The sequence below is a fragment of the Anolis carolinensis genome, chromosome 5, assembly GCF_035594765.1.
Source record: "Anolis carolinensis isolate JA03-04 chromosome 5, rAnoCar3.1.pri, whole genome shotgun sequence".
NCBI classification, from domain to species: domain Eukaryota; kingdom Metazoa; phylum Chordata; class Lepidosauria; order Squamata; family Dactyloidae; genus Anolis; species Anolis carolinensis.
Genome location: NC_085845.1, coordinates 75,151,540 through 75,162,930, shown reverse-complemented (window position 1 = coordinate 75,162,930; position 11,391 = coordinate 75,151,540). Strand labels below are relative to the sequence as shown.

The 11,391-nt window shown below is 46.1% G+C and overlaps 1 protein-coding gene across 2 annotated transcripts in view; it reads left to right on the top strand.

Moving 5' to 3' along the window:
• Positions 1 to 1,038: 1,038 nt before the first annotated feature.
• Positions 1,039 to 11,391, top strand: part of pdgfra (platelet derived growth factor receptor alpha) — a 69,182-nt gene continuing 58,829 nt past the window's right edge. The window contains exon 1 of one of the 2 annotated variants that reach the window (XM_008111676.3): positions 1,039 to 1,226. The gene's annotated coding sequence lies outside the window, so the exon portion shown is untranslated. Of the gene's footprint in view, positions 1,227 to 2,729; positions 3,333 to 11,391 lie in introns of those variants that run through there. The other variant, XM_003221560.4, reaches the window with a different exon arrangement.

The window sequence follows — 11,391 nt, the reverse complement described above, 5'->3', positions numbered from 1 at the left end:
AGACTCCTGCAGAGGTGAGAGGATCCCTCTTATCCTTTGCTGAAGGTAGCATTTGTTGGATTTTCTTGGTGGGTCTGTAGATAGTTTGTAGGTCGTGTTTCTTCATCAGCTTCCCCATGCTGTCAGTGGTTCCCTGGATGTATGGTAAGAACACTTTTCCTCTGGGTGGATCTTTGTCTTTACTCTCTTGGCTTGTTCTTGGCCTTGCCGCTCTTTTGATGTCTGTGATGGAGAATCCATTGGCCTGGAGAGCCCAGTTTAGATGCTTCAGTTCCCTTGTAGGAAGTGGCGTCCGCAGATTATTTTTGCAGGGTCTGCCAGGGCTGTAATTTTGCTTCTTTTTCTTTTTTTACTTGGGTGTTGGTTGGAGTTCGTATGTAGGTATCCGTGTGTGTGGGTTTTCTGCGAACGGTGTGGCCCAATTATTGATTATCCATTGTCCATTATTTCCTCCTGGACTCACTCCTTGGATATGCTCTGTCTTCTGAAGCCTTTCCTTCTCTGTTCGGGACAGGACCGCCTTCAATCCATGGGGGAAATTGTGTCCTGTAACAAAAGGATAGAACGACTTCCAAAAGCCCACTTCTCCAGTCCTTTGATTGGGGAATAATTCGGTTTCAGTAAGCGCTTTCAAGAGGCGCACCCGCAGCAACCTCCATCCTAGGGCATCTTTCCTTCTCCTCTTCCTCCATCTCCGCTTCCACCCACCATCCTTCTTAGGAGAATGTGTTCCGCAATGGGGGGGGGGGGGGGGACGTGTGCTCATTCACGAAATTGGGACCATTTGGGAAGGAGAAGGAGGGGGATGCAAAAGACCCCCCCCCCCTTTTCCCCCCCTTGCGGCCATCTGGTCCCGCTCTCCCCTTCCCCATCGCTCATCCCCAACTAGATAAACCCTGGGGGTTAACCCACACGCGTCCCGGTCCCTCGCCTGCGGCGTAAAAGCCCTCCCGAGGCGCCCGGAGCCCCGAAAGGCAAACGGGGAGGCTCTTATTCTGGCAGGAAGGCGGAGCGGGCGACGGGCGAAGGAGAGGGAGCGCGCTTCATTTCCTGACAGCGCTTTTCTTCCCTCGAAGCCCAGGCTCCGTCGGGGCAGGATGGGCGCTCGCCTTGAATCAATTACGGGGCTCCGCTTCTGAGGAGGAGGAGGAGGAGGAGGAGGGGGAGAAGCAGAGGGAGACGGGGCCGGAGGAGCATAAACCCGCTCTCCTCTTAAGGCCGAAAAGGTAAGGCAAGAGCTCGCTTCGGAGGCAACTTCCCCGCACCCAACTAAACTAGGAAACTGGGATTTTGGAAAAAGTTTTCAGAGGGAGATTTAGGATCCTCCTGCTCCCAGCTCCAGCCTCTCATTGGGGAGAGGTGCGAGGTTTACAAGGGGATGGAGGTCTGGATTTAGGCTTTATTTATCCCTCTCTCCCGTTCCATGTCTCGGCGTTTCCTCTCGCTCCTCTGAAGGAGGCAACGCCAAGCCTGGGCTCCTGGAGCCGCGCTAATGACAACCAGATCCTTCAGCGGTGGCGGAGGAGCATTCCTGCCCAAACTGCCAGAGAAGGAGAACTGGGGAGGGGGGGGACTCCCCTAACTTTGTGGGGAGGGGGAAAGGTGAAGACACCCCATCAGTCCCCGATCCGGAGGCGAAGCGAGGAAGGGGGCGCGGCGGTGGGGGGCAACTGCCCGCATTGACTCTTGGAGGCTTTCTGCACTGATGCAGTCTTGAAGAAACTATGCAGATGATTCCATAGGAAACCCTGGGACCCGTTGGAAGCCCCGGTGGTGCTTATTATTGCACAAATCACAGAGCACTGATGCGCGTTAAGGGCTTTCTTTCCAGCACTTCGGTGGCAGTTTGTTGTCAGGCCGCCCCAGCTCGAACATTATCAAATAGTCAAAATAGACCCTTTCCTTCCCCCTTTCCTTCCTTTCCCTCCCCTCCCCTCCCCTTTTACTTCCCTTCGTCTTCCCTTCCACTTTTCTTCGCCTTCCCTTCCTTTTCCTTCCCTTCCTTTTCTTCCCCTTTCCTTTCCTTTCCTTCCCCGTCCCGTCCCTTCCCTTTCCTTTTCATTCCCCTTCCTTCCCTTTCCTTTCTTTTCCTTCCTCTTTCCTTCCCTTCCCCCTTCCCTTTCCTTCTCCCTTCCTTGCCCTTCTCCCGTCCCTCATTCTTCCTTCCCTCCTTTCTTTCTCTCACTTCCTTGCTATACCTTTCTCCTCCCACTTCTCTCTCTCCTCCCGTCCATTTCAACACCGAGGGGGTCCCGGAGCCAGGATGAAACCGCCCCCCCCTCTCCTTCCACATCCAATTTGGTCAATATGAACTTCAGGGTCGGAGGAAAGGGGAGAAGGGAGGCGGGTGTTTCCTTCAGGGACGAGATTCTGGCTCCGAGGCGGGAAAGCGTGGGAGGAGGTTTGAAGACTTGGGCAAAAGGCGGCCCACGGAAACAGGCGGGCGCCTGGCACTGCCAACACTGCTGGGGGGGGGGGGGAGGAAACTCTCTATTGGGCAGAGTGTCCGGAAAAATCTCTCTCCCGGTCTACTCTCCATTGCGCAACGTTGACTAAATCCACTGCCTAGTTTAGGACGCCGCTGTTTTGGGCTCCTCTTTGTCTCCGCCGTCGATCCTGAATCTCGCCCCGCCCCCTCGGAGCCCCTCCCACTTCTCTCTTACCCCACCCCCGACGTGATATTTTGTTCCGGGATATATTACCCCCTGTTTGGAGAAATCGGGAGTTTTTCTGAAGCTGCAGCCAGTCAGGAGTCGGAGAAGGAAAGGAGCAACACAATCCCCTTCACCCCCTTCCCCGAAATACAGAAACTCCCCACTTTTTACAGACCCTATTCCCCACGGCGTTGGACTGGGAATCTCTTGGATCGTCTCTGCTGCGTGATGCTTTTTTTAAACCTTATTCTTCTTATCACCATCATCACTGGAAGATTTCCTTCCCTGATGTTCCTTCGCTTCGGGAAGTTTGGGGCAAAGGAAGTGCTTTTCGTCTCAAACCTGCTGGAGTGTGTCATAAGGATTTAATGTTTTTCCTTCCCCGATTTTTAATTTCGCTTTTTGAGGGCGACGAAGAAGATACCTCTTGATTGTTGGGAGACTCGCTTGGCAAACAGACCCAGGATCGGAAGTCCCTCGGCTCTCTTGTGTTGTGGAAATTGGGAGAGAGACGTTCTCCAGCTGATTGGATCCCAGCTTCTCATATTTTGGAGGAATAATACCACTATCAACTGGATAATATCCAAGAAGAGAATCCTTTTTTCTCTCCTTCACCCCAAACTCAGCCCTGGGATTGAGGTCTAACAGTCCCAGAAAGAAAACACTGAAGAGCGTTGGGTGGGTGCTGTTGTTTTGTTGTTCTTTCTGCTCCACGATTCATTTGGAAAAGCTTGGGTTAGCTCTGAGCCGCATCCTTTGCCATCTGAGCCTTGGTTGCGCCTTCTGACCCAAGGCTCAGGATTCATCGGTCTTGCCAAATACTTAGGGGGCTTTATAGGTCATCGCTGGGGGATTTACCCAGGAAATTGGTCTCCTTTAAGAGAGGGAAGTGGGATACTACTACTACTACTGTTTTTCTTGGTGTCTTGGTTTTTAGGCCTGTTCCTGGAGTTCTTTAAGGCACTGATTTCTAACTGTGAGAGCTGTTCAGCAGTGGAACTCTCTGCCCCAGAGTGTGGTGAAGGCTCCTTCTTTGGAGGCTTTTAAGCAGAGGCTGGATGGCCATCTGTCGGGGTGCTTTGAATGCGATTTTCCTGCTTCCTGGCAGGGGGTTGGACTGGATGGGCCACGAGGTCTCTTCCAACTCTTTCTATGATTTAGAAAATGGCATTGAATAGACTGCATCAGCTGCAGTTTCTTAGATAAAGTACTTGCTATGGTGTTTTTCTATGAGCCAGAAGACTTGTATAATGCGTGTATGTTCTGTATCTCAAAAAGTAGAGCTGATGGGAGAAACTAGTGCCATTTCTGGAATCAGAAGATCAAACATACCCAGAAACAGGTCTAATATTTGAGGCACCAAAATGTGTGTTAGCCAGTGGACAACAACAACAATAATAACGTGATTTTTGCCAGTCTTGTAAGCCGCCTTGAGTCCCATCAGGTGAGAAAGGCGGGGTAGAAGTGCTGTAAATAAAATAATAGATAAAATAAATAATAAAATAATAACAAATGAATAAATCAGAACGTTAATGGCTATGGCTCAATCCTGTGAAACAGGGCTAGGAGCCCCCGGTGGGTAATGGGTTAAAGTTAAACCCTTGTTCTGGCAATCCGGGGAGTGGGGTGAGCTCCCGTCTGTCAACTCTAGCTCCCCATGCAAGGATATGAGAGAAGCCTCCCACAGGATGGTAAAGCATCAAACATCGGGGCGTTCCCTGGGCAACTTCCTTGCAGACGGCCGATTCTTTCACACCAGAAGCGACTTGCAGTTTGTCAAGTCGCTCCTGACACAGGACTAACGTTAGAGGCACCAAAATATGTGTCGCTCAGTGTAATAATAGCAGCATGAAGAAGTGGCGAGATCGGAGGAAATGTTGTGATACACGCAGAGTTTGCGAGAGTTTCTTCCCACTGAGAATCTTGTTGTCTTCTACAGGGCTGGAAGTCTGGATTCTCTTCAACTCTTCGAATTCAGGTCTATAATTTAAAAATGCTGAATCGAAGGCAGAGTATGACAGAGTAATATAATTTGGTACCACTTGAACTGCCATGGCTCAATGTTATGCGCTCCTGGGAGATGGGAGGGTTTTTTAAAAATCAGTTCTTCAGCCTTTGCTGCCAGGTTTTTTTTTAATCCTGTTAGAAGCGACTTAAGAACATTCTGCAAGTCGCTTCTGGTGTGAGACAATTGGCCGTCTACAGAGATGTAGGGGACGCCTGGATGTGTTACCTTCCTGCTGGGAGGCTTCTTTCATGTCCCCGCATGGAAAGCTAGAGCTGACAGGCGGGAGCTCACTCCATCTAGCGGATTCGAACCGGCAACCTTCAGATCAGCAACACAACCTCCAAGGTCAGCAGTCCAAGTGGCACAAGGGTCTAAACTTGTGCCAAAGAGTGCTTGATGCCTAAGTACAGCTCCCAGGATCCCATAGCATTCAGCCTTGTCCGCTTGTGTCACGCGGGACGGAATTTAAGCTACTAGATTGTTTATAATGGAAAAAAAACACACTAGATCTCCCAGGTGAGGCTCTCTTTCACACTGCACAATTACAGCGCTGTGATTTCACTTAACTACCTGCAGCGCCATTGTATGGAATCCTGCCGTTTGTGTTTTGATAAAATAAGGCTCTCTTCCTTTCCTAAACCACATCTTCAAGTTCCAGGGCAGTTAAGGTGGCATCAAAATACCTCTGTAAATCTGACGTTGTGACCCTTCTACACAGCTGAATAAAATCCCACACGATCTGCTTTGAACTGGGATATGTGGCAGTGTGCTCAGATAGCTCAGTTCAAAGGTAGGTTATTCTGCCTTGATATTCCGGGTTATATATCTATGTGGAAGGCGTCCAGTGTTTTGGGACTATCACAGCGATCACCCCTGACCATTTTCCTGGGTGGCAGAGGATGATGGGCCTTGTAGTCCAGCATCACAAAGACAGGTTGGATGGGCATCCATCCTAGCCAAAGACTAGATGGCTCCTTCTAACTCCAGGGGCCTTTCCACACAGCCCTATATCCCAGAATATCAAGGCAGAAAATCTCACAGTATCTGCTTTGAATTGGGTTATCTGAATCTACACTCAGATAATGTGGGATTTTCTGCCTTGATATTCTGGGATATAGGGCTGTGTGGAAGGGCCCCCAGGATACAATGAAGGACATAGAAAAAGGATAAAAGTTTTAGAAAAAGGAGAGAAAATCTTCGGAAATGTGACTCTTTATAAACTCTTTATAAACTTCACAAAGTTGCCTGGGTTGAGTTTTGGGAGGAAAAATCCTCCAAAGAGAGACTTGGAGTGTGTTGCTGTGAGTTTTTCCGCACTGTATGGCCATGTTCCAGAAGCATTTTCTCCTGACCTTTCACGTGCATCTATGACAAGTATCCTCAGAGATTTTTAGGTCTGTTGGAAACCAGGCGAGTGGGGTTTATATACCTGTGGGGAAGGTCCAGGGCGGGAGAAGGAACTCTTTTCTGTTGGAAGTGTGAATGTTTCAATTGGCCACCTTAATTAGTATGGAATAGCCTTTCAGCTTCGAGGTCTGGCTGCTTACTGCCTGGGGGAATCCTTTGTTGGGAAGTGTTAGCTGCCCCTGATTGATTCATGCCTCTGTTTTCTGAGTGGTGTTCCTTATTTACTGTTCTGATTTTAAAGTTTTTTTTAATACTGATAGCCAGATTTTGTTCATTTTCATTGTTTCCTCTCTGTTGTAATTGTCCACATGCTTGTGGACTTTAATGGCTTCTCTGTGTAGTCTCACATGGTAGTTGTCAGACTTGGGAGTGTGTTTGTGGGCGTTCAAAGTGCAGAAGAGCTTACTTTCCCCCTTCAGCTCTGGGAATTGTAGCCCCAAAATAACTTTCCAGCTACTATTTGGGGCTGGGTCTACACTGATCTATATCCCAGGATCTGATCCCATATTATCTGCTTCGAACTGGATTATATGAGTTCACATTGCCAGATAATCTGGCATAAGCAAAATGCATTGACTGGGAGAGGAGTTTTGCCCGTTTCCTTTTGTTTTGCTCCCTCCAGCCAAGATTCCAGTCTAAATGGGAGTGAAAAATCGCATTTTGAAACCGCTGACGAAGGATGGGGTTGGATGTGGTTTGCTGAGCTCCCGGATCCTTCCTTTTTTCCCCTTGGAAAGGGTTGACTCGGCAGTTTTCTTGCCTTCCACCCTCTTTTTCTTAAACCTCTCCAGAAGGAAGGCTCCCTGCGCTCCTTCGTAGGGGATTAGAGTTGCAACTAGGCTCCTCCAAGTTTCGGAAATAGGAAAGGAGTCAGGCCAGGAGGGCTGGCCAAGGGAGGAGCCAAGCGGTGGCCGATTTCTTCGGTGGCCACTATGTGATGTGGCGGGGCGGCTCGGCTCGGCTGGATGCTGCTTTCTCCAGGGAAATAAGCAGCGCGAAATCGCCGCCGTTGGGTCGCCTCGGTCTCTACAGCGTCTGTGGGTTGTTGATCCTGCGGGAGAACTGCCAGTTGATTGAGGTTTGCAGTACTCTACTGCCCCCTAGTGGCGTTTTCTATGAAGAGCAATAGCATGAATAAGCGACTGTGGCTGGCCCAGGATCACCCAGAGGACTTTCATTGTTAAAATAATGATGGGACTCAATCTGCTGCCCCCTTCGTGTATACTGGATCTGGGTTGCATGAATAGGCAACTGTCAGACTCATTGGGTTGCTGTGAATTTTTCTGGCTGTATGTCTACGTTCCAGAAGCATTTTCTCCTGACGTTTCACCCTCATCTATGGCAGGCGTCCTCAGAGATGTGAGGTCTATTGGAAACTAGGCAAGTGGGATTTATATATGGTGGAATATTCAGGGTGGAAGAAAGAACTCTTGTCTGAGGAAAGTATGAATGTTTCAATTGGCCACATTGATTAGCAATGGATGGCCTTGCACCTTCAAAGCCTGGCTGCTTCATTCCTGGGGGAATCCTTTTTTGGGAGGTTTTAACTCCCTGGTTGTTTCCTGTCTTCTGAGTGTTGTTCTTTATTTACTGTCTTGATTTTAGAGTTTTATAAAAAAAAACTGGTAGCCAGATTTTGTTCATTTTCATGGTTTCCTCCTTTCTGTTGACATTGTCCACATGCTTGTGGATTTCAATGGCTTCTCTGTGTGATTGTTAGAGTGGTCCAGCATTTCTGTGTTCTCAAATAATATGTTGTGTCTAGAGCAGGCATGGGCAAACTTGGACCCTCCAGGTGTTTTGGACTTCAACTCCCACAATTCCTAACAGCCGGTAGGCTGTTAGGAATTGTGGGAGTTGAAGTCCAAAACACCTGGAGGGCCCAAGTTTGCCCATGCCTGCTCTACAGTCCTTTTCAGTCCTTTCATCCCTCACCGCTTTTCTCTCCCCACTGGCACATGTTGGAGGAAATGGAAAGGGAGCTGGATATGTTGAGCTTGGAGAAAAGAAAGCCTAGAGTAAATATTTAAAAGGATGTCACATTGAGGAGGGCCCAAGCTTGTTTTCTGTTGGAGGCTAGGACATGGAATAACACTATGTAACAAAATTTGAAAACTTTTCTGTTCCTGGTTTGAAAGTGTTATTTCCTGTTTAATTGTGCGGTACTTACTTTGAAAGAAGTTGTCATACTCCAGATACTTTGGGGTTTTTTTGTCATTGCCACAAACTATGTTGAATTGGTTGAGACTCAATGAGATTTTCATTCAAAAACTCTAGCAAAATATGCTGCAGGATGTCCTGTGAAAACAAAGTTTTTGCAGTTTAATAAGCTTTTTCCATGTTTTGTTGATTGAAGCGATTAGGAAATGACATTTATAAACCAGGAACAGTAGTGGATTCAAATTGCGGGAAATAAGATTCCACCCAAATTTTAGGAAGTACTGTCCAGAAAAGGAATATGCTGCCTCAATTTGTGGTGCTCCTTCTCTGGAGGTTGTTAAGCAAAGGCTTGATGGCTATATGTTGAAGTGTTTTGATTGTGTTTTTCCTGCTTGGCAGCAGGTTGATGGCCCTTGTGGTCTCTTCCAACTCTGTGATTCTATGACCCTACACTTCGTTGTTGTTGTTAGGTACCTTCAAGCTGATTTCAACTTATGGCGACCCTATGAATGAGAGACCTTTGAAGGCAGCTACGTTTACCACTTAGGTTGGTGTGAAACTGGCAGAGAAAGAAGTGATTTGACTGTGTGGATGATTACATGTGACGTCCTGAAAACATGCCAAGGTGTTGATATGCACCTTGATGATCCTTATATGTATCACAGAGGCTGGCCTCAAACCTGTTCCAGGATCCGGATCCGTAGCTTCACAGCCATGAAGTACAGTAATCAGGTTTTCTTTCACCTCCCTGTTGCACATGTGCACATTTCTGGAATGCCTATCACTTAATTGGTTTTGCCATATGATGTTGTTTACATTTAGTCAAACAGATGCACCTTACAAGCTCTGTTTCAGAGAACCCTCCAACTTTCTTCGTGTAAAGCTCTTAATGTGCACTGCTGAGAGCATTCCTAGTGCATGTTATTTAAAAACCATGCTGTCAAGATGTTGTCAAGCTGCATTAAGTGGTCAGTGTAGATGTGCCTTGAGACTTACTGCCTTAACTCTTAATAATAATAATAATAATAATAATAATAACAACAACAACAACACTACTTTATTTATATTCTGCCCTTCTCCCTGTGGAGACTTTGAGCAAATTACAGTATATATAAACAGATACAGGCAAACATTCAATGCCTTGTTACAGTATAATGAGACACACATACACAAAAACAAACAAAAGCAAAGGCTTCTCCTTTCATTTCCGGCTCCTTAAGAACTGGGAGAATATCCTACTCCTAAAAACATTCCATATTTTTTCCATTTATAGACTCCACCTATTTTGGTTAAGAAACATTTTGCTTCTCAAGAAGTGAATATGGGTGGTATATTTTCATATAACATGGAAAAGAAGTGAGATAAATATAGCAGAAGGGTAGATTCAGATAACTCTTTCCACCATCAATTTTGGTAGCATGTGGATGCGCAGTGTTAGACTTGGGACTTAGACAAAGGCACATACTGTTGATGCATCAGTCTGAGCATGAAGTTGTGATGTCTTCTCACTGTGGATCATTGAACAACACAAACACTTATTCATCAGTATTTGCGCAACCATTTTCACATGTTGAGTATGAACAGACCTTTGGACCATCTATCTTGTCCTGTGCATTTAACATTCTCTCCAGCCCCATTATCACCAATTGGTGCTTAAATTTTAGGTAAATATTTTTTCAGGGTATGTTGGATGCTCCTGTACAATAGGGGTGTCAATCTGCAGCTCTACATCAAAATACATGTGATTCTCTTACTAATCTGAAATGTATATTGCAAGCTATGATGTCAAGCATTTGTCTTTCTTTTCTGGAAGCTCCTGGTTAGGGAGAGAAAAGGAGAAAGTGGCAGAGAAGTGACCGAAAGAAAGCCAAACACTGACTGTCAGTATGTAGGTTATTTGTTGTTGTGTACTTTCAAGTCATTTCTGATTTGTGATGACCCTAAGACCTATCACAAACCTATCACAAAGTTTTCTTGATTAGATTTGTTCAGAGGGGGATTGCCCTTGCCTTCCATTGCCTTCCTCTGAAGATGAGAGAATGTGATTTGTTCAATGTCACCCAGTTGAATGGGAATTTGAACTCTGTTCTCTGCAGTCATAATCCCATATTCAAAACTCTTCACAATGCTGACTATCCTGCTAGGTTTTATCTTGAAGGAAATGCAGTCTTGGATAGAAAAATGATTTAACTCAATTGAAAAGCATTATATGATGCTTTGTCTTAAATTTTTATCTGTAGTTTTAGATCTCTTGTGGCCCATATGAAGGGAAGTGTTTGTATTTGTGACTTTCAGTTGACAGTAATTAAAAATTTTCACACATTGTAGATCATCAGCGAATGATGTACAAAAGATGCTAAGCTGCTGCCTAAACAGTGAAATGCCATGGATAGAAAGAACAAATTTCAAGTGTTATCTTTTCTCTTTTTATGAGATATTCCTTATGGCAACAATTTTGGTTGAACATGGCTAGTAAATGAGATTTTTGCTTGTGTCAGTAGTGACTTGCGAGTCTCTGCTGGTGTGAGAGAATTGGCCATCTGCAAGGATGTTGCCCAGGGGACACCCAGATGTTTTATGTTTTACTATCCTTGTGGGAGGCTTCTCTCATGTCCCTTCATGGGGAGCTGGAGCAGACAGAGGGAGCTCACTCACTCTTCTTGAATTCAAGCCAGCAATCTTCAGGTCAGCAACCCAACCTTCACTTCAGCAGTCCTCCTGCCGGCACAAAGATTTAACCCATTGCGCCACTGGGAGCTCCATAGGAAATGAGATGGATTAGCTTTACAAGTCAGGTAAAAACACACGTTAGTGTATATGTTTGCATATAAGTGGAGTCAGATATCCTTTTGTTGTCATTTTAAAGAGTTTATTGTTCTTAGAGGAAAGTAAGGGAATAGGCTACTAATTTTGGGCTGCTTTATTAAAGATATTCCAAGTTCAGCAAGATGCACTTCTACCATGTATCTTTCTCTGAAAGTGTTCATATAGGCTGATAGGATTAATGCTATACAAGTTCACTGCAGATGAATCCCCATCAGTTCTGCGGGGTTTACCTTTGGGGAACTATGCATAGGTTTCCTGGTGGGACCAGGAGGATTTCTCAAGAGTCCAGTTCTCTACTTGCAAGAAAGTCTATAATATCTCCTGGTCTGTTTCATT